Consider the following 25,350-nt stretch of genomic DNA (forward strand, 5'->3'; position numbering starts at 1 on the left):
AACCTCATGTTGTTCAGTCGGGCTTCCTTCGGAGGTGATCCATCTGGAGGAGGACGACCAAACGGGATCAGGGTCAACTTTGGCGCCTGTCCTTGAGGTTGTTCCATCTGCTGCTGCTCCCACCATGGACGCGCCACCGACCGAGACGATGCTGTCGACTGAGGCGGTGCCCCTCGCGGCGGAACCGACTGGAGCTGGACTTGGGATGCCCAAGGAGTCTTCTGTCGTGCCAGGTCCATCGACCGTCCAGTACGACGCCCGACACCTCCCGGAAGACCAAGTGGGAGCCGCCAAAGAGGCCATGGTGCAGGTGGAGTTGATGGTGGGTGATGCCAAGGGAGCGTACGACTCCATCGCTTCTTTGTACAAAAGAAGCTTGGAGCTCCGAGACAATATTCGGGTAAGTGCGCTAGTAAGTGTTTACTTCCCTCTTGTAACCCACTGGGGGTTTAAGTGATATACTCGGATACAGTAGTATTATTTTGCAGTGGGTTCACTTAGAGTGAACCCAGTGGGTGTAGTCCCCGAGATTTCTGTCAAGTGCTTGCACTGGCAGTTGTCTTTATATGTATTTCCCGTTATCTGAGCAGATCAGAGCTGGTTTGCCCGAATATTACCAGTGGGGGCACTCGGAGTGCATCCACTGGATGTAGTCCCCGAGAGTAGTGTTACTCAGGTCGGGTAATAGCATTCTCGTAGATTTTCCTGTTTGTCATGGAGCTCAATAGGGCCGACCTGTTCGAGCTTCATGCCAGTGGGGTCACTCTTAGTGAACCCACTGGGTGTAGTCCCCGAGACCACTGTCGAGTGCTTGCATCGGCAGGGGTCTGAAGAACTTTGATTTGAACTATTTGTTTTCTTTGTTGAATGTGTCTGATCTTCTCTTTGCGCTGATCTGGCAGAAGACTTGCGAAATGGGATCCGCGTACAATGCTCTGAAGGCTGAAAAGGTTCAGCTTGCTGCGGAATTGGAGGCGGATGTGAATGACTTGGCTGGTGTGAAGGGGGCTCTTGCTGACCGAGAGAAGTCTTTGGAGGAGTCCCGGGAGACCACCAAGGCATTGGTGGCCGAAATTGAGAAAATGGGCAAGCAAAGAACTGAACTAATGGGTCAGATGAAGGCGATGAACCTTCGATGCATTTCGCAGGAGAAGTATGTCAACGACTGGGCAAGGAAGATGATTGCACTGCTCGGTGGTAAGCTTTTTGCCGAGTGCTTCTTGACTTTGTAATTCATTCTGCGCTTACTTTCTGCTCGTCTTTTCTTTGCAGATTTTTGTCTGGACGCTGAGGCTGAAGCAGCCGACATTGAACGGTCGGTTGTTCCGAACGTTCCACTCGGCGACGAAGCCAATCGGGACATGCTTCGAGCACATATTCGCCTTGGCAGAGTGGGACCTTTCATCGGCCGTCTGAGAGAAGTCATCGTCCGGATCGACAAGGAGCTGTGGCCCAAAGACGATTCCCGGCAGGAAATAGAAGGGTTGATGACTCGGCTGGAGGACGTCCCGAACAGAGTGCAGGATGGAAGAAGTCTGCCGCTCGTTGTGGTGCGGACGTGGCACTATCGCTGGTCCGAGTGCACTGCAAGGAAGCTCACGAAGAAAAGCTGAAGGCGTTGCAGGTCGCCAACACCAAGAAGCTTCGATTCAAAGATTTCATGGAGACCTTCCTGGAGACAGCCACTCATATCGCGGACGGGATCGACCTTGAGACCTTTGTGGAGCCTGCCAGTCCTGGTGCAGTCCTGATGACGCTTGAAAAACTTTACCTCGGTATGCCGAGTGGTATCTGTATCAAACTTTGGCCACTGCTGCTGGCCGTCACATTTGTGGTTCGGTGTGGATAAGCTTGATTTTCACACCGAGCCGATCCAACTTTGAATTCGAATCGAATATTTTGCTCTTTTTTCCCCAAGTTTTTTTACACGATTTTGGCTCGTGGTTTTTGTTTGGAATTTCTTGGTGAAGCCAATGGCAAACATGCGGAGCATGTATTTGTCAGTTGTCTTCACATCGACATGAGCCTCAATGAGGGTCTGCTAAGCCTCCGAGTGGATCTCGAGGATACACTCGAAGGAAGCTTTTTAGTTAGGCGATTCTGGATTGCAGCTAAGTCCCCGAGTGCGGCATCTCGTGCGCACTCGGTGTGAGTTGGTACTCATGTAGTTGTCATTTTTCTTCACATCCACATGAGCCTGAATGAGGGTCTACTAAGCCTCCGAGTGGATCTCGAGGATACACTCGAAGGAAGCTTTTTACTTAGGCGATTCTGGATCGCAGCTAAGTCCCCGAGTGCGTCACCTCGTGCGCACTCGGAGTGAGTTTGAACTCATGTAGTTGTAAGTTGTCTTCACATCCACATGAGCCTCAATGAGGGTCTGCTAATCCTCCGAGTGGATCTCAAGGATACACTCGAAGGAAGCTTTTTACTTAGGCGATTCTGGATCGCAGCTAAGTCTCTGAGTGCAGCTTTTAGTGCGCAATCGGAGCAAGTTTGTACTTAGGCGATTCTGGGTGCAGCTAAGTCCCCGAGTGCGGCTTTTGGTGCGCACTCGGAGCGAGTTTGTACTTAGGTGATTCTGGGTCGCAGCGAAGTCCCCGAGTGCGAGTTTTAGTGCACACTCGGAGAGAGTTTGTACTTAGGCGATTCTGGATCGCAGCTAAGTCCCCGAGTGCGACTTTTAGTGCACACTCGGAGAGAGTTTGTTTACTTAGGCGACTCTGGGTCGCAGCTAAGTCCCCGAGTGCGGCTGTTAGCGCACACTCGGAGAGAGTTTTTACTTAGGCGACTCTAGGTCGCAGCTAAGTCTCCGAGTGCGGCTTTTAGGGCACACTAGGAGAGAGTTTGTACTTAGGCGATTCTGGATCGCAGCTAAGTCCCCGAGTGCGACTTTTAGGGCACACTCGGAGAGAATTTTTTTACTTAGGCGATTCTGGATCGCAGCTAAGTCCCCGAGTGCGACTTTTAGGGCACACTCGGAGAGAGTTTTTTTACTTAGGCAACTCTGGGTCGCAGCTAAGTCCCCGAGTGCAGCTGTTAGCGCACACTTGGAGAGAGTTTTTACTTAGGCGACTCTGGGTCGCAGCTAAGTCCCCGAGTGCGGCTTTTAGGGCACACTCGGAGAGAGTTTGTACCTAGGCGATTCTGGATCGCAGCTAAGTCCCTGAGTGCGACTTTTAGGGCACACTCTGAGAGAGTTTTTACTTAGGCGACTCTGGGTCGCAGCTAAGTCTCCGAGTGCGGCTTTGAGGGCACACTCGAAGAGAGTTTGTACTTAGGCGATTCTGGATCGCAGCTAAGTCCCCGAGTGCAGCTGTTAGCGCACACTCGGAGAGAGTTTTTTAGATCGGAGTCTGTGGACGCGGAAGAATTTTGGACCTGCAAAAAATCAGTCTGCTTTGTATTACTTCAATGATACTTGTTCTTTACATTGCCTCCGTCGGCGGTCACGTGTAGAAGCGCTTCAGGAGATCTCCGTTCCATGCTCGCGGCTCGTCCATTTCCCTGTCGAGGTTCTAGAGTCGATATGCTCCATTGTTCAGCACCTTAGAGATAATGAAGGGTCCTTCCCAGGCGGGAGCCAACTTGTGAGGCCTCTGCTGGTCCACTCGGAGCAGCAGGTCGCCTCCTTGGAATGTGCGATTCCCGACGTGCCGCGCGTGAAAACGCCACAGATCTTGTTGATAAATTGTTGAGCGAGTCAGTGCCATCTCGCGCTCTTCTTCTAGTAGATCCACTCCGTCTTGCCTGGCCTGCTCTGCTTCGGCTTCGGAGAAGAGTTCGACTCGTGGAGAGTTGTGAAGCAAGTAACTCGGAAGGACTGCCTCTGCTCCATAAACGAGGAAGAACGGGGATCGCCCTATAGATCTATTCGGAGTTATGCGGAGGCCCCACAACACCGAAGGCAGCTTGGTGACCCATGCGCCGGCGGCATGTCCAACTTCTCGCAGGAGTCGAGGCTTCAACCCTTGAAGAATAAGTCCGTTCGCCCGCGCTGCTTGCCCGAAAGTGTTTCAGGAGTCCTTCAGCGATGCATCTCCCCTGAGGAGGGACAGTTAATCCTGGAAGAAATTCGCCAACTATCATGGGTATAAGTCTGACAGTAGATGTGTAGGGTACGAAAGGATGGGCAGAGCCTTAGCTACGGCGAGGTTGTATGAGTTCAGGCCCCTCTACGGTGGAGGTAAAAGCCCTACGTCTCAGTCCTCTTGGGAGCTTAGTGTCGAGTGGAATATGGGATTACAGTAAATGCCAACCCCTGCAGCAGTGGGGGAGAGCGGCTTATATAGAGTGCGCTGCCCTCCACAACGGCCCGGTGGACAGGGGTGGGATAGTGGCGAATAAATGCCTACGCTACAGGTAACGTATGCTTTAAATGCTAATAATGGTGTATGAAAACGTATGACCGTTGCCCTCCTGGGAGGTTATGATGTACAGAGTGGAATTCAGTCGGTACGATAAATATGCTCCGAATGCTCGTCACCGACTGGATGATGGGGGGTCCTTAGTTCAGTCGGAACTGTCTAAGGGCCTTGCCCTCTATGAAGGGTAGTCCTTGGGTAGGACCTATAGGGCAGGCCTATGACCCTACCGTGGGACTATAACCCCATCACCGGTAATTCCCGAAAACTTTCCAGAAGCCAAATGCAACTTTCCTATATATCAATATTTACCTTTGGACCATTCCGGAGCTCCTCGTGATGTCCAGGATCTCATCCGGGACGCCGAACAACTTTTGGTTACCAAACACACATAACTCAATAATACCGAAACGTCACCGAACCTTAAGTGTGTAGACCGTGCGGGTTCGAGAACTATGTAGAGATGACCTGAGACACTCTCCAGTCTATAACCAATAGTGGGACTTGGATGCCCACATTGGCTCCTACATATTCTACGGAGATCTTTATCGGTTGAACCTCTATGTCAAGGATTCAGTTAATCCCGTATGTTGTTCCCTTTGTCCTTCGGTATGTTACTTGCGTGAGATTCAATCGTTGGTATCTCTATACCTAGTTCAATCTTGTTACTAGCAAGTCCCTTTACTCATTACATAATACAAGATCCCGTGACTAACTTCTTAGTCACATTGCTTGCAAGGCTTGTTGTGATGTTGTATTACCAAGTGGGCCCTGAGATACCTCTCCGTCACACGGAGTGACAAATCCCAGTCTTGATTCACGCCAACCCAACAGACACCTTCGGTGATACTTGTAGAGAATCTTTATGGTCATCGAGTTACGTTGCGAAGTTTGATACACACAAGGTATTCCTCCGGTGTCCGGGAGTTGCATGATCTCAAGGTCATAGCAACATATACATTGACATGCGGAAAACAGTAGCAATAAACTGACATGATCATATGCTATGTTCATAGTTTGGGTCTTGTACGTCACATCATTCTCCTAATGATGTGATCCCATTATAAAGTGACAGCACTTGTCTATGGCCAGGAAACCTTGACCATCTTTAATGAACGAGCTAGTCAACTAGAGGCTCACTAGGGATAGTGTGTTGTCTATGTTTCCACACATGTATTTGAGTTTCCAATCAATACAATTATAGCATGGACAATAAACTATTATCATGAACAAAGAAATATAATAATAATCAATTTATTATTGCCTTGAGGGAATATTTCCAACAGAACATGGCCATGACAGGCGATAAATGTGGCACCTCGGCTCAGAGGAAACCGGAACAACCCGTATTCCATCCCAAGGACAAGTCTTCTATAATACGGCACCGTTGGCATAGAACAAACTAGCTCTTTGTTAATATGGAAAATATTACAAGGGTACATGGATTACACCACCTTGGCGATACTACACTTGCCTACGGTAAATCCTACACTAGCAGCGGAACAACAACGGATGTGATGAACTGCACTCCGCACGGACTCTGGCTGGAACGCGCATCCTAGCACGCAACTCAGAAGCCTCGACAAACAAGCAATCATGGCATGACCTGCAAACTGGCATGACATGCCAAGTGAGTACTTTGAATATACTCGCAAGCTCACAACAACATTAGCATTAAGGCAAAACAACATCATAACATTCAAGATTAGTTAAAGAATTATTATCACTAAGGGAGTAGTTGAAAAACAACTATACCAGGCTACTCTCACCGTACTCTGGTGATACCAACCCTTGTGATCTGACCAAGAACCTTCAATGAATATCCTCAAGACAGATACCAGGACTTGACATCGACATGATGCCCAATTTCTATCACACTCAGACGAGCTCTTCCATCATATATCATAGTTATGGTTGACCACCTACTGAGGTCTGGATGGGCTGTCCAATACCATGGATGCAGCTATTCGAATAGATTTGACACTCTGCAGAGGTTGCACACTTTACCCACATCATGGAGTACTGACCTCGTGATCCCATTCGGGTGGACCAGCATTACTCCAACGAAACTTGCCTGGCCCGTGACCCTCTCATCGTACCACCGACATTCCTCCTCCCCCGGAGTCTTGCCCTAGGTGGCTCTGTGTCCTTATGACACCTGCCACCATCGTGGCCAAACTAAACTGTCCCAACCGGGGACGGGTACCCAAGCAACTCAACTGGGCTCACAGGATTTTCACCGCCTACCTGATCAGGGTAGTACACGTGCATAACCCTCCCTCTTTCGAGGTACCAGTGAAAGGTCACGCGATGAGCCCAAGTCAAGGCCGTCCCATATCGGCAAATGTGGCTGCACTGATAAGCCTGGACATGTGACGCTCGGTCAACCAACTAAGTAGCTTATCCTCGAATAATATCTCTGTCATGACTGGCACTCCGATATCAAGCCACTACTGTTGATCCATATCCATAAACTGTCGGTTGAAACCCAAAGTAATCATAGACAGTAATCTCAACATCATGGCATCGACTAGTGTGTAAGACACTAGCCACTGACAATCCCGCACTCATCATAGTAGTCATCTATTCACATAGTGCATACTCACATTCCCGACTATAAACAAATGTACTTGTGATTAAAATAGTTAATTAACTATGATATTGCAATACAATTAAGCAAATGAGAGTTGTGGCTTGCCTAGGATGAGGGATCCACCGGGAAGAAATGCGAGAAGCTCGCGAAAGGAATTGTCGGAAACAGTTCTCTCTTAGAGGAGCTGTTTACGGGCAAGGGCAACATGGTCATTTCCACTATTTGGACACATAGTGAAAATGGTACTATCATGACGGGATCAGCGAGACGAACACGTGGGCTTTGGAATCACCGGAATCGGAGTTAGGATCGCGGAGATATGGACGTTTGAAGTCGAGGGACTAAAGTGTAAAACGTTTATTCACACACAGGTCCCTGGTTGAAAAACAGGAAGCGTCTTTGGTGGAATACGTTTCCCAGAGGGGGAAACAATTTAGTACCGTACACCTCCACTTATCCACGTGGCAGCGGTGGGGCCGGTTTCTGGTCACTTACAGGTGGGGCCCGCATTGACCCTTTCCCCGTGTCTCTCTCCTCCCTCCTTATCTCCTTCCTCCCCCCGACAGGAGAAACAGAGGAAGCCGGGCAGGGCTCGGCCGGTGAGGGGGCCGCTGCTCCGGCGAGCTACTCCGGTCGGCGAGCGGTCGTGAGTGCACTCCAGCGAGCGCCGCGTCCCGGCAACGCCTCAGGCGGGAGGGAAGAACTGGCCAAGGTGGAGGGGAAGCTGCGGGTCGGTCGTGGCCGTCGGTGGCTCTGGTGGCTTCTCGCGCTAGGGACGGTCGAACGGCTATCTAAGAAGGGGAAAGGCTCACCGGCGTCGAGGGAAAGAGATGGAGGGGTCAAGGAGTGGAGAGGAGGCTCGGGCGGCCGGTTTCAAGGCGAGATCGACGATGGCACATGACGGCTGTGGGTGGAACAGAAGAGCTTCGGGAGCTCGAGGAAGAGGGCTGGGAGGTTGCAGGTCGGAGGAGAGATCGGGGCACACCTTATATAGGCCCGGGGAAGCTCTTCGCGATGGTAGCCGAAGCTCCGAGGCGGCGGCTCCATGACCACGTCGCAACAGGGTGTCGGGGCCGACCACAGGCTAGGCGACGAGGGGGAGAAGACTCCAGAGGGCACACGTGTGCGGTGGGGAGCTCTCCGGCGCTCGCGGACAAGTCAGAGCTTGCTGGAGAGGCGCTCCCGTCGCCGTCAATGCACAAAGCGACATTTTGGCTTGTTCTCAACATGGTCACCAAATGCACTACGTGCTCTGGTGTGCCACTGCTCCTCACTCCATGTCAAACAAACCTACCACTGCTCAAATGGATAAGAGGCGAGGGTAGAATCAACTAGAGGGCTCTAGGGAGGAAGAAAGATGCTCAAACATGATTCAACAACAAGCTGTTTGGAGTGGGGTGGGGGAGATCTAGCTGGGGAAAGGCTCTCGTTTTTGGCTGAGGGTGATCACATGCTAGGATGATCATTTGTGCAAATTTTCAGCTCATTTGAAAGAATATAAATAGACCTGTAGTACTTAGGGCTCTTCTGGACAGAATTGCAAAGTATGAAGTGGCACTCACATACTTGCTTGGATGGATCTGAAACTTGGGGAAGATAAATATTTTAGGGTTATGAAGATGCTGTATAAATTTCATATCATGTGGATAAACCAAAGTGATACTTCCTTCACACAACATCCTACTGGACAGAATCTTAGGATAATTACTAGGAATAAGTGGCTAAATAAAATGAGCTCAAAATTGGTTGAGAGATTCTTTATAGGTAGGAAAATGTCGTGGTAAAATTGCAGAATTTATGGAGCACCATAAAATATAGTTGCTTCACAATCCAAAATAATGACGAGAGACAAATATTTGATGCTATGGTCACATGATTGAAGTAGTGATGCTCAAATTTGGTGTAGAGGCATTATTTGAGCATATTGAGAAGATGGCAAAGTTTCAACACATTTGAACACTCCTAGCTAGCACTTGCTTCACAAAGCTTCCTCTGGATCAGAAACTTTGGAAATTTGCCAAGAAATATTTACTAAATAAATTGAGTTGAATTTTGGCATGAGGAAATTATATGTATAGGAAAGAGTGCCCACAAATTTTGAGAGCAATCAAGCAAATATAAAGGGTACTTGCTTCACAACATGAGAAATAGGGCAGAATCAGAAAAGGATTTTTTGAGAAATATTTTTGAACATGGCAAGGAAAGATTTTGTCATATTTGAGGAAGATATGACCCAAGATATTTATTAGAATTATTTGGGAAATTTTGGAGAGATAGAAATGGGGGTTGCTTCACAACTCAAGGCAAACCAGATTATTCCTTTAAAAGAAAAAGGAATATTCCCATGGAAAAGAATATTGGGATTGGCTCAAGATGGAAATGACAAGGTCTTGGGATGGTTTGGAGGTTGGCAAGCCACTAGGGAAGAGGAATCAAGGGTGATCCCTTTAGGTTTCGAAACTATCAAGCCACAGAAAAGCAGAACCAGACCAAATTCAAAGGAAAAAGAAATGGGGAAAATCTAGGGTGTTACAAACCTACCCCCCTTAAAGAAATCTCGTCCTCGAGATTTGGTTGCTCAGGGTTCAGGCATGAATATCCTTACTTAAGGAAACCGTTTCCAACTCGGGTTTCCTTTTTGCCTTGGTATAATGCTCTCGGTATCAACTGACTGACTGTCTGGCTCCGAGGGGTTTGTTTCACTGGATCCTCATATGTCACTCCGACTCCCATCCGTTTATGCATACTGACTTGACTGACGGAGGTTCTGGAGAAAGATATTATTCACGGCAAACTATCCTTTGAATGATTCTCATAAGTGAGGTCACATGCATCTGAGGTTGTTGTCCAACATTCTGGTTGTTTCGTCTGTCGACACTTTTAAGTGAATAGTAGGCCGTGTAATGCTTTGACACTGTCGCTACAATCGAATTACTGAGTCGTCTTCACATGTTTGAATATCCTCTTCTAAGGTTCTGAGCATATCTGGTTGGGCTGAGTGGGTTGACTTGATCTAGGGTCCTTGCAAGTGGAATAGACCCGTTGGGTGTGTTCCCACGGCGATTGATATCGAACCAGACTATTTTGAGCATATGTACCATATTGATCTTGCATCCATTATTATACCTGTATGACCAATCTTGCTCCATCATTATGGTTCTCTTTACCTGGATCCTTAGCTGAAAGAGCTTGGTGTGATGTGTTCTTGATTCCTCAGATGACCATGGGTGCTGCTAGGTATAATACTCCGGCAAGCATATTACTTAACAAGTTGTAGTGGTAAGGTGACAACCGTCTGAACCCTTGGATAAAACCGGCAAATAAACCAGTAGCCACTAGAACGGTCTTTACAACTCAGATCTGGGACATTACTAGAGTAACACAACCCCGACTCAAGATGGCTGAAAATAAGCTCAGAGCATGAGACGGTGTCGATAAGAAGAAAGTAGCAGTTCCCTAAGACGACCTAGAAATAGCTCAGGGCATAGGGTCACTACTATGGAAAGAAATTCAACAACTGTCCGAGACGGCCGAAAAGCAGCTCAGAACACGAGCGAGTTGCTGACAAGAGAAATAAAAGTTGGCATCCACCCCGGACGGCCAAAACAGCTCAGAACACGGGCGTCGTGCCGTCACCAAATAAAGATAAGCAAGGGTTCATCCCTGTCCCATACAAGTTATCCATAGGTTGTTGGTCATCTCACTGAAGTGTATAACTGACGTTCTTCTTCTTCTTGTATAACTCATGCAATAGTCGGATTCTTGCCAGCTGACATCATTGTGTGATTAACTCTTATGGCCTTGGTAGCATGTCCACCATATCTATTGTATATATGCGGCTGAGCGCTTGATTCCTGAAGCAGGCTTGTGTCCTGATTGATTTTACGCCTTCTGACCAACTGTTGCGGATTGGGTCCTTGAATGCATAGTCATATGCTGCCAACTGTCGGTGGAATAACATGTACTAGTGAGAATGCGATGCCTTCCCAAGAAGGGTTACTTAGTTCGTCATGTAAGTCGTCAAGAGTATCGTGTCAAGGAAGACTGGATAACTTGTGCTCGAAGCTTCTGTCGGCTAGCTTCCTGAAGATGATTGGGTACCATATCCCAAATGCTTCCTTCCTTAAAGGCTTGCTGAGTAAGACTCGGTACCTTACGCCGAAAGCTTGCTGTGATAGATTACTAGAGAAGCATGGGTGTATTGAACAAAGATCCGTGTGTCATATTGAGGAAGTCACAAAAACCTTGCGTCGTAAGCTTTTCTGATAGCTTGCAGGGAAAGACTGGGTTGCTTATACCCGAAGCTTTCACATGCAAGCTAGGTGCATATATATCTCCTTAATGTTCTGGCTGTCGGTTACTTGTTGTATGCAACAGGGTATTCGGCTATCCTTCTTGCTGAACACTGAGTTCATAGCACATTCTGTCTTCCTTCCGTAGCATAGCGGGTCTCAAATTGTGCTCATAACAGACTCAACCACGTATATGAATCATACATTTGACTCAAAATGTACATCCTTGCCTTCTTGCTGATTCGATGATTGTTGTTGCAAGGGTTGCACTGATGCATAGTCGATGTTGATAACTCATCCAGTCAGGATATCATTTTTACTCAGGTCCGATATTCCCGATATAACGTAGTCTGCCAAAATTCTATACTGCTGAACTGAGCTTCCAAATGACTGTCTCTTCACTGATTCTTCAAGTCCAATGTCGGTGAGGAACTTCCATAAGGGGGAAAATAAGGTAACACCAAGGGCCCAAAGAAAGAAGCAAACGACAAACACACAAAGCAGCAAGATCACACACTGGCAATGTCATATTCTACAGCTATTCACAGCAATAATATGCATTCCTACTTAAGCACAAAAATCTCACAAGAACTCCGGTATTATGGTCTAACATGTTGTGGCGGTGTGCACGAAGGTGAATCAATGCATGGAAGGGAGTTGGTGTAAACAAAGCTACACGAAATAAGGGCTTACACCGGTTCCATCCGGACATACACGATGGCTAGGACGAACTTGGTGGTCGTGGGTCGGAACACAGGGGTCTCGACCACGTCATGATCAACCGTACGGAAGCGAACCGTACTTTTCTAGAGGATCGAAGGCAAGGCGGGATAGCTATGGAAAGAAGGCTTGCGGGCATTGCCCTTTTTTGATAAGCAAGATCATAAGGGTTTCCATCGCGACTAGAGGGATGACCAAGATCCGGGATAGAAGCATGTCTATCAGCGAAATAATAGGGCGGTTGAAGAGAATGCATTGGTGTGGTACCGACGCATTAATCCATCAAGGGATCGATACAACCAGGTACCTTGGCATCACTCCGCTAGGGCAAAGATGACACCACACCAAGGAACAAGAATGCAAGCTGGAGAGCGCATGTGGTGAATCGAAACCGATGCCACCTACACTCACCAGATCCATCGCTAGTAATAAAATATCTAGTCTATATGCATGCTATGCACAATCAAATGCAACAAACAAGTGCAACAATCCAACTAGACTCTATACTACCGGTTACTAACGCTCGCCCGGTCTAGGGCGTCCTACAACTAGACCTGCTCTGATACCAACTCTTGTGGCACCCCGGCTCAGAGGAAACCGGAACGCCCCGTATTCCAGCCCAAGGACAAGTCTTCTGGAATACGGCACCGTTGGCATAGAATAAATCAGCTCTTTATTAATATGGACAAGATTACAAGGGTACATGGATTACATCGCCTTGGCGATACTACACCTGCCTATGGTAAATCCTACACTAGCAGCGGAACAACAACGAATGTGATGAACTCCACTCCGCAAGGACTCTAGCTGGAACGCGCATCCTAGCTCGCAACTTGGAAGACTTGACAAACAAGCAATCATGGCATGACCTGCAAACTGGCTTGACACTCCAGGTGAGTACTTTGAATGTACTCGCAAGCTCACAACAACATTAGCATTAAGGGAACACAACATCATAGCAATCAAGATTAGTTAAAGATTTATTATCACTAGGGGAGTAGTTGAAAAACAACTATACCAAGCTACTCTCACCATACTCTGGTGATACCAACTCTTGTGATGTGACCAAGAACCTTCAACGAATATCCTCAAGATGGATACCACGACTTGACATCGACATGATGCCCAATTGCTAGCACACTCAAACGAGTTCTTCCATCATTAATATCATAGTTATGGTTGACCACGTACCGAGGTCTGGACGGGCTGTCCTATACCGTGGACGCGGCTATTCGAATAGATTTGACACTCTGCAGACGTTGCACACTTTACCCACTTCATGGAGCACTGACCTCGTGATCCCATTCGGGTGGGCCAACATTGCTGCAAAGAAACTTGCCTGACCCGTGACCCTCTCATCATACCACCGACATTCCTCCTCCCCCAGAGTCCTGCCGTGGGTGGCCCCGTGTCCTGATGACACCTGCCACCATCGTGGCCAAACTAAACTGTCTCAACCGGGGACGGGTACCCAAACAACTAAATTGGGCTCACATGATTATCACCGCTTATATGATCAGGGTAGTACGCGTCCATAACCCTCCCTCTTTGGAGGTACCGGTGAAAGGTCAAGCGATCAGCCCAAGTCAAGGCCGTCCCATATCGGCAAATGTGGCTGCACCGATAAGCCTGGACAGGTGACTCTCGATCAACCAACTAAGTAGCTTATCCCCGAATAATATCTCCATCATGACTAGCACTCCGATATCAAGCCACTACTGTTGATCCATATCCATAAAGTGTTGGTTGAAACCCAAAGTAATCATAGACAGTAATCTCAACATCATGGCATCGACTAGTGTGTAAGTCACTAGCCACTGACAATCCCGCACTCATCATTGTAGTCATCTATTCAAACAGTGCATACTCACATTCCCGACTATAAATAGATGTACTTTTTTTTGACCGGCTACTGTAGGGAAAACCCCCCACAGCCATTTTTCTGTATTCCCAACTATGAAAGCTGTATGTACAAGAGGAGATGTAGAATGTACAAAGGGGGGAGGAGCAAAGGAATACAAACCTCAAGGAGGCAAAAAGGAAATCCATTTAAGGATATCATCCCTGAAACTAGCCTTAATTCTATGAGCTAACAGAGAAATATCATGAATAAATCCAGATCTCCATTTCCTGAACTTTGGCTGCTCCTGGTTGAAGACCTTTGCATTTCTGGTAGTCCAGATATTCCAACAGGCAGTGAAAACTACCTCAGCAAAGAAAGGGTTAGGGAAGTCCTTTCTAGCCGCAACAGTAGCACTCCACATAGATGACCCCTGCCAAGTGATCTGCAGGTAATTCCAGACCCTGGTGCTGAATAGGCAGTTGAAGAATAAATGATCTTTGTCTTCCTTGACTCGAGCATGGCATAAAAGACAAAGGTTAGAATCAGAGACCTTCCAGTGACGCCTTTCCAGCATATCCTGAGTGTTCAGCCTATCCATGATAAGCATCCAGGCAAACATCTTAATCTTCATAGTACATCAGCTTTTCCAGATCCAGTTGAGTAAAGGATTAGATACAATACTGCTATGAACATGAGCATAGTATGCCTTGGCTGTGTAGACCTTAGCATCCTTACCCCATACCCATCTGTCAGAGGCCTGATGATCAAGGTCCAGGTCCAGAAACAAAGATTGGACCGAAGTCAGTTCCTGATAAGCTTGGGCAGACAGTGGGAGGTGAAACATGGAAAGCATACTGTCATCAGAAAAAGCAGCAAAGACCTCTTGAGCTGTGCAGAAAGGGTCAACCACAAAGGAGAACAATCTTTGGAATCTGGCAGCCAATGGCATAATGGAGTTTCCAATTAACCAGGAGTCAGACCAAAACAGGAAGGAGTCACCCTTGTTAGGCAGAACATAGGTAACTGATCTGAATTTGTCAAGACATTTGCAGATGTCCTTCCACCAAAAGGAACCACAAAGTGCAGTGCCCTGAGGTATAGTGTTATGATAGTAAGTGTTCCAAATCAGATGAACCCAAGGGATATCAGCATGATTGAGGAATTTATCAACATGTTTGAGCAGGAGTGCTTCATTCTGAACTGCTAAATTCATAATCCCTAATCCCCCTCTATTTTTAGGCCTACACACCAGAGGCCAAGCAGCAAGAGAGGGTGCATGATCATTCCCATTTCTTCTCCATAGACATTGCCTTTGAATCCTCTCCAATTGCTTCAGTATACCTGGTGGTATATCCAGGCTGCATAGAAAGAAAATGGGAACAACAGACAGTGCTGAGTTTACATATTGCAGTCTTCCCCCCTGAGCAAGAAAAGAGGAACTAGCACTGAGTCTTCTTTCCATGTTATCCACCAGAGGCATGAGATCAATGATTCTAGGTTTAGTTGTCCCAACAGGCAGTCCCAGATATGTGAAGGGTAGAGAACCCACTTTGCAACCAATGGAGTCTGCCAGGTCCTGCAGATGCTGAGGAGAAGTGTTGACAGGTAGGAGTGCAGATTTGTGATAATTCACCTGTAATCCACTGGACTGGGAGAAAAGCAAGAGCATTTTCTTAAACTACAACAATTGTGATTTATCAGCTGGTAGGATGATAAGAGTATCATCAGCATATTGCACTATAGGGTAATCCTTATCATGACAAGGTATAGGCAGCTGTATCAGCCCCTCCACCAGCAGTTGATTAACCAGAGTTTGCAGAAAATCAGCAGCAATAGAAAAAAGCAGTGGGGACATAGGATCTCCCTTCCTGACACCTTTCCTACACATGAACTTCCTTCCAGGCACACCATTGATCAGTACTGAAGAAGATCCAGAGGTTAGTAGCTGCCTAACCCAAAGGATCCATCTATCATTGAAGCCTTTGTGCTTAAGAATCTGGAAGATGAATTCATGCTCCACAGAATCAAATGCCTTTTCAAAATCCAGCTTAAGAATAACTATAGGCTTCTTGGATTGATGACATTGGTGCAGATACTCAAGAGTCCAGCCCACACAATCTTGAATGGTCCTAGATTTGATAAAACCGTATTGATTCTTGTGAAGACATTTCACAATCTGCAACTGTAGCCTATTAGCAAGCATTTTTGACAGAAATTTGAGACCCATTCCAGTAAGGGATATTGGTCTATAATCTCCCACATGTTCAGGTGATCTCTTCTTTGGAATGAGTGTAATATAGGAAGAGTTCATGTTTACCAGCTGGGCCTGTCCAGCATGAAATTCAGCAGCAAGCTGGTAAAACTCAGGGGAGATAATGTGCCAGCATTTCTTGAAAAAAAGCCCATTGAAACCATCAGGCCCTGGAGCTTTATCAATAGGCATATCCTGCACAGTCTTATCCATTTCAGACTTGGAAAAAGGTTCTGTGAGAATGTCTAGGCCCTCCACCTCATTCAGCAGGGATTGTAAGTCAAATGCCATATTAATTCCAAGAGAAGTTCCCATTCTATCCTTGAAAGATGCCCAGAAGCATGCAGCAATTTGATCATGATCAGAGATGATAGAACCATCATTTAACTTGAGAGAGGCAATGGAATTCTTCCTATATCTCTCAGTGGCCATAGCATGAAAGAACTTAGTGTTTTCCTCACCAACCTTAACAAATCTGATAGTGGCCCTCTTCTTCCAGTATAGGCACTGAAGGTGTAGAAGATGTTCCAAATGTAGTTTGACAATTTTCCTGAAGTTAGCTTGTGGTCTGAAGAGGGACCTCAACTCTTCAAGCTCATCCAAGCATAGCACCACTTGATTACATCTGGAAATAACATTTTTTAACTGAGACAGAGACGTCTGCCATTTCTTCAAAGCCTGCCGAAGATGCTTCATCTTATCCATGATAACAGCAGAGATGTGTGTCTTTCTTGAAGGAATGAGCCAGGATTGTTGTACACATTCTGTGAAGCCCTCCATTTCAACCCAGTAATTTTCAAAGCGAAATAAGTTGCATTTGGGGATGGAGGTGTTAACAGTGACTACACAGGGCACATGATCAGATGCAGTCTTTGCCAGAGGAAGCACTTGGGTAAGAGGATAGGAGGAGATCCAGTTGGTTGATGTAAAGAACCAGTCCAGCTGCTCCAGAAGAGGGGTGTCCTGCATATTGGACCAAGTGTAAGATCTGCCTTTGATGGGAAGCTCCAACAATCCCAGATGCCCAATAATTTCATTGAAGATGAACATGTCATTCACATCAGCCCCAGGGAGGTTTCTGTTGTTAGGAGATCTAATGAAATTAAAGTCTCCAAGAAGCAACCAATTAGCCCCAGTGGGGATATCAAGATTGTAAAGCCAGCTCACAAAAAGATCGCGGGCCTCCCATTGACATGGTACATAGACATTAACTGAAGTCCACGATTCACCCGTGTGATTTGAGGTAAAGGAGATGATCAAGCCGTATGGGGTGCATTCTACTAAATGACCAGTGAGAATGGATGAGTTCCAAAGGGTGATGAGCCCTCCTGATGCACCCCTGGAAGGGGAGTAAGCAAATTGATCAAAGCGTTTGGGGCAGAAACCTTTAACTGCGCGAAACTCAATAGACTGCATTTTTGTTTCCTGCAAGCAGACCACCACAGCAAGGCTCTCATCAATCTTGTTACGGACTGCCCGTTGCCTATGATCCGAATTTAGGCCACGCACATTCCAGCACAACACACGCCAACTTCTCGTGGAACGACTATCCATTGCAGATCATAGATATGGCAAAAGCAAGGCTATGTAATAGCCACTGCAACCAAAGTTCCAAACACCAAAAGACAGTGCAAGAAGAAGTTCAACAGTACATAGAACCAGTAAAGTAACAGCTAAACATGGATGGATTAAACATCAGAAGACGATGGCGCAGAGTCAGCAGGATCTTCCATAAGTCGATCCACCGTAAGCTTCTCAGGGGCTATGCCAAGTGACTGCCCTACCTCCTGAATCACTGGGATAGGAGTGGCAGGAGGTACTTGAGCATCTTCAGTCTCTTGGGATGTAGAGGACATAGGCTTGGCCTTGGGCTTCCTCTTCTTGGGGACATGTGCAGGTAGCTCTTGCAGGATTGGCTTGAAGCCATCACGCTTGATGGAGCCACGAGTACACCGTCTCACCGAGGAGTCCACCACCGGGGTGGCCTTCTTGCGGGTCCCCTTCTTGGATGGAGCAGGAGAGCGAAAAGATAAGTCTTCTGATGAAGAAGTAGGACTGAGTGGGATTACCTCCTGCAATGAGAGCGAGGCAGAAGCAGGTTCCGACAGGGAAGGTCCTGAAGCATCAGCATCGAAAGCCACCTCCCAGGATCGCTTGGGGATCAGAATGGGCTCAAAGATTGGCAGCTGTAATTGACGAGGTACATGCATAGCAGCAGCAGGGCCCATCAGAGCATCAAAAGTGCGAGCCCAGGACATCACCGGTGGCAGAGGAGGCCCATATAAAACCCTAGAGGCCCCAACAAGAGGTTGCCAGACTGAGTGGGTGGAGGGGGTTTGTAGAGAACCATTGCGAGAGGGTTTTCATCATGCACCTCCTCCAACACGGGCGCTTCCTCCTCCGGCTCAGCAGCATTGTCCGGGGCAGCATCAGGAACATCAACATTAGCATCATCCTCTGGCTCAGCAGCATTGTCCGGGGCAGCATTAGGAACATCAACATCAGCATCAGCAGCGTCAGGATTATGTATTGGTGGTTCTTGAGCAGCCGGTTCCGCCTCCATATCACCCTGCAGCAGATCAAGGTCCACCAACTCGTGAACCGAATCCGAGGAAGAGGGACTCGACTGATCAATCACCATAGATTCTTGGTCTTGAACCGAATCAGCAGCAGGTGCAGCTGGTGCCGCATCAGGTTCCCAACCTCCTCCAACAGCAGGCGGCTGACCCCAGCCTCCATCATCAGCATCAGCAGGCGGCTACCCCCAGCCTCCGTCGTCAGCAGCAACAGCAGGCCCAGGATCTCCAGGTGCGAGCGGAACCGCATTCCAGCCAAGTGCAGGATATGGGGGCAAAGCAAACTGCAGATTGTCATGAACAAGATGTCCAGGGAGCGGATGAGGGTTGCCATTGAGGGGCATCGGGTCCTCATCATTAGGAAGAATCTCTGCAGCCGCCGTACCCAGAATGTACACAGGAGCAGACCAGGAAACCTTTGCGCCACCCCAAGCAGAATATTCAGAAAAACTGATACTGCGAGGTACCAGTCGGTCATCTGGGAAGGCAGCAAACACAATAGAACGAACCAAATATGGGTCAGCATTGACCCAATGGTGAAACTCCCCGAAGGTGTTAACAGCCGCCCTGAGATCTTCAGTATTGCGGAAGTCCAACGGGACCCCCAAAAGCATGAGGCAGCCCTGACGAAAACCCTCTTGGCCGCGGAACCCAAGGCCCTGATCATGACGCATGAAGCGCACAACAGAGTTTTGAGCAACTGGCTGCGGAACCATGTGGACCGCGACATAACTCTCAGCAGCATCCCGGAGCTCAAACAAACCAACTCCCTCAATCCAAGGTTGAGCAGACCGGACATGTAACCCTTGATGCAAGAAAAGAGCAGCAACTTCTTGCCGTACCTGAATCACCTCGTCAGTCGGCAGCGTTGGATGGACGGCATCGATGACAAAGCGCTCGTGACGTCCGATGATGGGTACTGCCGGCGTGGTGTATGTCCGAGGCAGCCGGTCGACCCCTCCATCAATGATATTGTGACCAGGCGGGAGGAAGAACTCGGGATCAAGCTCAAAGTTCGCCATTGCTGGAGGCGGTGGCGGAGTGACCGGTGGTGTCTCTGAGGGAGTTCGAGGAGGCGACGGCGATGAGACAGGACGGAACTGTGCCGCAGGGGTTGCTGTTGCGCCAAGAGTATCAGCAGTTCCCGAGATATCAGCGACAGGGGAGGTGGTGGGTCTCTTACAGTTCCAAGTAAGACAATTATTACGCATAAAATAGGCTCCTCTAGATCGTGCGTGGCCCACCATGTTGTTAGAGCATCGAGGCGAAGCCGTACAGTTTGCAGCTAGATGGCCCCGAGCGTTGCAAATAGAGCAAGAAAAGATATCCTCAACCATACTATTAATGAGTTCGTCAAAGGCCAGATGGGCCTCCTCAGAGGAAGGAATATCCATCGTGCAATTAGGTTCGGGCCCAGGGGAAGAAAAAACCTCAGCAGGCTCATTAATGAGAGAGGAAATTTGTCCAGAATCCAAACTTGCCACCGAAAATTGATTCCCATCATTCAAAGTACCATGAATCTCGGCTGGATTAGTTGTGGCTTCTTGCTGCATGTGGGAAGTACCGAAAATTTTGGCAGTTTGAAAATCCTCGCCGGGAGAACCGGGAGATGAAACTTGGCAAGAAACTGTCCCAAACGTAATATGCGGCGTGGCTGCCGTCCACCGGAGTTCCGCCGGCGGTGGTGCAGAGATGATGATACGTTCGGGGGAAGGCACCGGATAACCAGCCTGCTCAAGAGTGACTAGCTCATCATGAGAAACAGGATACCTATAGCCCTTGCAAACCTCATATTGCTGAAGGGATGCAAAAGATAGCTTCTTACGAACAAAAGATCCAGATTTGAGAGAAGACTTAAGTGGTCTGGAATGCATGGCCATCAGACCTAAAGAGGCTCTCCTCTTAGAGGGGCTCACAATAATCCACTCCGCATCACATTGCTTCTTCCACAGAGCAAATTCCCAACGCCAATTAGGACCTCCATGTCCCCAAAGATGGAAGAAGCACTTAAAACTTGAGCACTTGAAAGAACGCAATTCCAGAATGTGAAAACCAACTTGCATGCAGGAGACCTTGAAGGAGAAAACCGAATCTGTGATTTGAGAAACCCGAAACTCGATAGCCGATCCTCCAATCACCGATTCCAGAGCTGCAGCGACTGTGTCAGGCGAGAGCCGGAACACGTGACGACCAAAGTAAATCACCATAATGAAAGGGCGACGATGCTTCATAGGATGCACCGTAAAACCCGAGTGGCGATAAACCTCATGAGAGAAAGCCAAGCCGTGCGAGAAATCCAGATCCAACGTAGAACCACCCATGCAGGCCATGCAGGACCACGAGAGAAGGGTCGGGGAGGTTCACCTGAGCAGAGGGGTGGCGAGGATGGAGGAGGTGCCGGCTAGAGTTCCAGATCGCCATTGGGTCGCCGCCCTGGGAGGTGGGAGGGAGACGCCATCTTCTTTCTTCGACTTCTTATAAATAGATGTACTTGTGATTAAAATAGTTAATTAAACTATGATATTGCAATGAAATTAAGCAAATGAGAGTTGTGGCTTGCCTGGGATGAGGGATCCACCGGGAAGAAATGCGAGAAGCTCGCGGAAGGAATTGCCGGAAACAGTTCTCCCTCAGAGGAGCTGTTTATGGGCAAGAGCAGCATGATCATTTCCACTGTGTGGACACATAGTGAAAATGTTACTATCATGACGGGCTCGGCGAGACGAAGACATGGGCTTTGGAATCACTGGAATCGGAGTTAGGATCGCGGAGATATGGACATTTGAAGTCTAGGGACTAATCTGTAAAACGTTTATTCACAGACAGGTCTTTGGCTGAAAAACAGGAAGCGTCTTTGGTGGAATACGTTTCCCAGAGGGGGAACATATTTAGAGCCGGGCGCCTCCACTTATCAACGTGGGCAGTGGCGGGGCCGGTTTCTGGTCACTTACAGGTGGGGCCCGCGTTGACCCTTTCCCGTGTCTCTTTCCTCCCTCCTTATCTCCTTCCTCCTCCCGACAGGAGAAATAGAGGAGGCCAGGCAGGGCTCGGCCGGTGAGGGGGCCGCTGCTCCGGCGAGCTACTCCGACCGGCGAGCGGTCGGGAGTGCATTCCGGAAAGCGCTGCGTCCCGGGAACGCCTGAGGCGGGAGGGATGAGCTGGCCAAGGTGGCGGGGAAGCTGCGGGTCGGTCGTGACTGTCGGTGTCTCCGGTGGCTCCTGGCGCTAGGGACGCTCCGACGGCGAGCTAAAAAGGGGAAAAGGCTCACCGACATCCAGGGAAAGAGATGGAGGGGCTAGGGAGTGGAGAGGAGCCTCTGGCTGCCGGTATCAAGGCGAGATCGACGGTGGCATAGGATGTCCGTGTGTGGAACAGAAGAGCTCCCGGAGCTCGAGGAAGAGGGTTGGGAGGTCGTAGGTCGGAGGAGATCTTGGGGCACACCTTATATAGGCCCGGGGAAGCTCTTCGCGACGGTAGCCGAAGCTCCGAGACGGCGACTCAGTTACCGCGTTGCAACAGGGCGTCGGGGCCGACCACAGGCTAGGCGACGAGGGGGAGAAGACTCCGGAGGGCACACGTGTGCGGTGGGGAGCTCTCTAACGCTCGCGGACAAGCCGGAGCTTGCTGGAGAGGTGCTCCCGTCGCCGTCAATGCATAGAGCGCCATTTTGGCTTGCTCTCAGCATGATCACCACGTGCACTACGTGCTCTGGTGTGCCACTGCTCCTCACTCCATGTCAAACAAACCTACCACTGCTCAGATGGATAAGAGGCGAGGGTAGAATCAACTAGAGGGCTGTGGGGAGGAAGAAAGGTGCTCAAACATGATTTAACAACAAGCTGTTTGGAGTGGGGCGGGGGAGATCAACGTAAGGAAAGGCTGTGGTTTTTGGCTGAGGATGATCAGATGCCAGGATGATCATTTCTGCAAATTTCCAGCTCATTTGAAAGAATATAAATAGCACTTGCAGTACAAAGGGCTCTTCTGGACAGAATTGCAAAGTATGAAGTGGCACTCACATACTTGCTTGGATGGATCTGAAACTTGTAGGAGATAAATAATTTAGGGTTATGAAGATGCTGTTTAAATTTCATATCATCTGGATAAACCAAAGTGATACTTCCTTCACACAGCATCGTGCTGGACAGAATCTTAGGAGAATTACTGGGAATAACTGGCTAAATAAAATGAGCTCAAAATTGGTTGAGAGATGTTTTGTAGGTAGGAGAATGTCCTCATAAAATTTCAGAATTTATGGAGCAACATAAAATGTAGTTGCTTCACAATCCAAAATAATGACCAGAGACAAAGATTTGATGCTATGGTCACATGATTGAAGTAGTGATGCTCAAATTTGATGTAGAGGCATTATTTGAGCATATTGAGATGATGGAAAGTTTCAACTCATTTGAACGCTCCTATCTAGCACTTGCTTCACAATGCTTCCCGTGGATCAGAAACTTCGGAAATTTGCCGAGAAATATTTACTAGCTAAATTGAGTTGAATTTTGGCATGAGGAAATTATATGGATAGGAAAGAGTGCCCACAAATTTTGAGAGCAATTAAGAAAATATAAAGGGTACTTGCTTCACAACATGACAAATAGGGCAGAATCAGAAAAGGAATTTTTGAGAAATATTTTTGAACATGGCAAGGAAGAATTTTGTCATATCTGAGGAAGATATGACCCAAGGTATTTATGAGAAGTATTTGGGAATTTTTGGAGAGATAGAAATGGGGGTTTCTTCACAACTCAAGGCAAACATGATTATTCCTTTAAAAGAAAAAGGAATATTCCCAGGGAAAAGAATATTGGGATTGGCTCACGATGGAAATGACAAGGTCTTGGGACGGTTTGGAGGTTGGCAAGCCACTAGGGAAGAGGAATTAAGGGTGACCCCTTTAGGTTTCAAAACTATCAAGCCATAGAAAAGCAGAACGAGACCAAATTCAAAGAAAAAAGAAATGGGCAAAATACAAGGTGTTACCATAAACTTGAAGAGGTGGCCTACAATGGGAAGATGCGTGGGGAGAAGACGTTGCTAAAGGGGGGGGGTCTTCATGAGGGAGCCATGAGGAGATATCCTAAGACGAGTTGCACTCTAGAATCATCCCAAGGACCTCCACCGTGCAAGAGCATGTCTGCATGAGGTTGTGGAGATGAACCTGACCAAAGCCCGGGCATCCATGCATACTCGCGGGCTGGCCATAGGCGACCTCTTCTTTGTGCTTTTGTTCAACACGGAGGGGCTCCTCGGTGAGCTAAGGAGAAAGTGATCTCTTTGTGGGCGCCTCCATTACACCACTGTTAGGGAACGTCGCATGGGAAACTAAATTTTTCCTACATGCACGCAATACCTATCCATAGTGATGATCATGTGCAAAAGGAGAGATTGAATCCACATACCCTTGTAGATCGCTAAGTGGAAGCGTATATAACGCGGTTGATGTAGTGGAACATCTTTGCGATCCAAATCACAGCTCGTCCCGCGATCTCATCACGATCCGTCCCGCGATCCCATCACGATCCATCCCGATCTAGTGCCGAACGGACGACACCTCCGTTTTAAGCACACGTACAGCTCGATGACGATCTCCGCCTTCTTGATCCAGCAAGAGGGGGCGGAGAGGTAGATGAGTTCTCCAACACAACGGCTTGGTGGTGGTGGTGGTGGAATTATTCAAGCAGGGCTTCGCCTAAGCACCGCTGGAACTAGACTAGAGGAGAAACAGATCTAGAGAGAGAGGGCAACACATGGCTGAAATAGTTGTGTGAAAAACTCTAAAACCCTCTAGTATATATATAAGGGAGGGAGGGAGGGGAGGAGGCAGCCTCAAACCCTCAAGGTTTGGACGAAATTGGAGGTGCAGGAATCCTACTCCAATCCTACTCCAAGTAGGACTCCTCCCACCGTGAATATTCCCCCTCTCCCTTTGGAAACCTTTTCCACCTTTGGGTTTTTCCCGCCCCTAGCCGCATGGGACTTAGTGGTTGATTAGGCCAGTCCACTAGGGGCTGGTTGAGTCCTCCCACATCCCATGAGGTGTTTTGGGTCGTCACACCCCTCCCGGTGGTCCCCCGGTACCCTCCGGGCACTCCTGGTACACTACTGATGAGTCCGAAACATTTCCGGTGACCAAAATAGGACTTCCAATATATCAATATTTACCTCCGGATCATTCCGGATCTCCTCGTGTCGTCCTGGATATTATCCGGGACTTCGAACAACCTTCGGTAACCAACACCTACAACTCAACTATACTGAAATGTCACCGAAACTTAAGTGTGCAGACCATGAGGGTTCGAGAACTATGTAGACATGACCTGAGACACTCTCCGGTAAGTATCCAATAGCGGGACCTGGATGCCCATATTGGATCCTACATATTCTACAATGATCTTATTGGTTAAACCTCTATGTCAAGGATTCTGTTAATCCCGTACGTTGTTCTCTTTGTCTTTCGGTATGTTACTTGCTCGAGATTGGATCGTCGGTATCTCCATACCTAGTTCAATATCGTTACCAACAAGTCTCTTTACTCATTCCGTAATACAAGATCCCGTGGCTAACTCTGTAGTCACATTGCTTGCAAGGCTTGTTGTGATGTTATATTACCGAGTGGGCCCTAAGATATTTCTTCGTCATACGGAGTGACAAATCCCAGTCTCGATTCACGCCAACCCAACAAACACCTTTGGACATACCTGT

At 48.0% G+C, this 25,350-nt stretch overlaps 1 long non-coding RNA gene across 1 annotated transcript; it reads right to left on the bottom strand.

Moving 5' to 3' along the window:
• Positions 1-5,718: 5,718 nt before the first annotated feature.
• On the bottom strand, positions 5,719-22,944 carry LOC123425561. The gene is made up of 2 exons (XR_006621861.1): positions 21,004-22,944; positions 5,719-5,977 (listed from the first exon to the last, which is right to left on the bottom strand). It is a non-coding gene; the product is annotated as an uncharacterized LOC123425561 (long non-coding RNA).
• Between the last annotated feature and the right edge of the window lie 2,406 nt (positions 22,945-25,350).

This window comes from Hordeum vulgare, chromosome 2H, assembly GCF_904849725.1.
Source record: "Hordeum vulgare subsp. vulgare chromosome 2H, MorexV3_pseudomolecules_assembly, whole genome shotgun sequence".
Classification (NCBI taxonomy): domain Eukaryota; kingdom Viridiplantae; phylum Streptophyta; class Magnoliopsida; order Poales; family Poaceae; genus Hordeum; species Hordeum vulgare.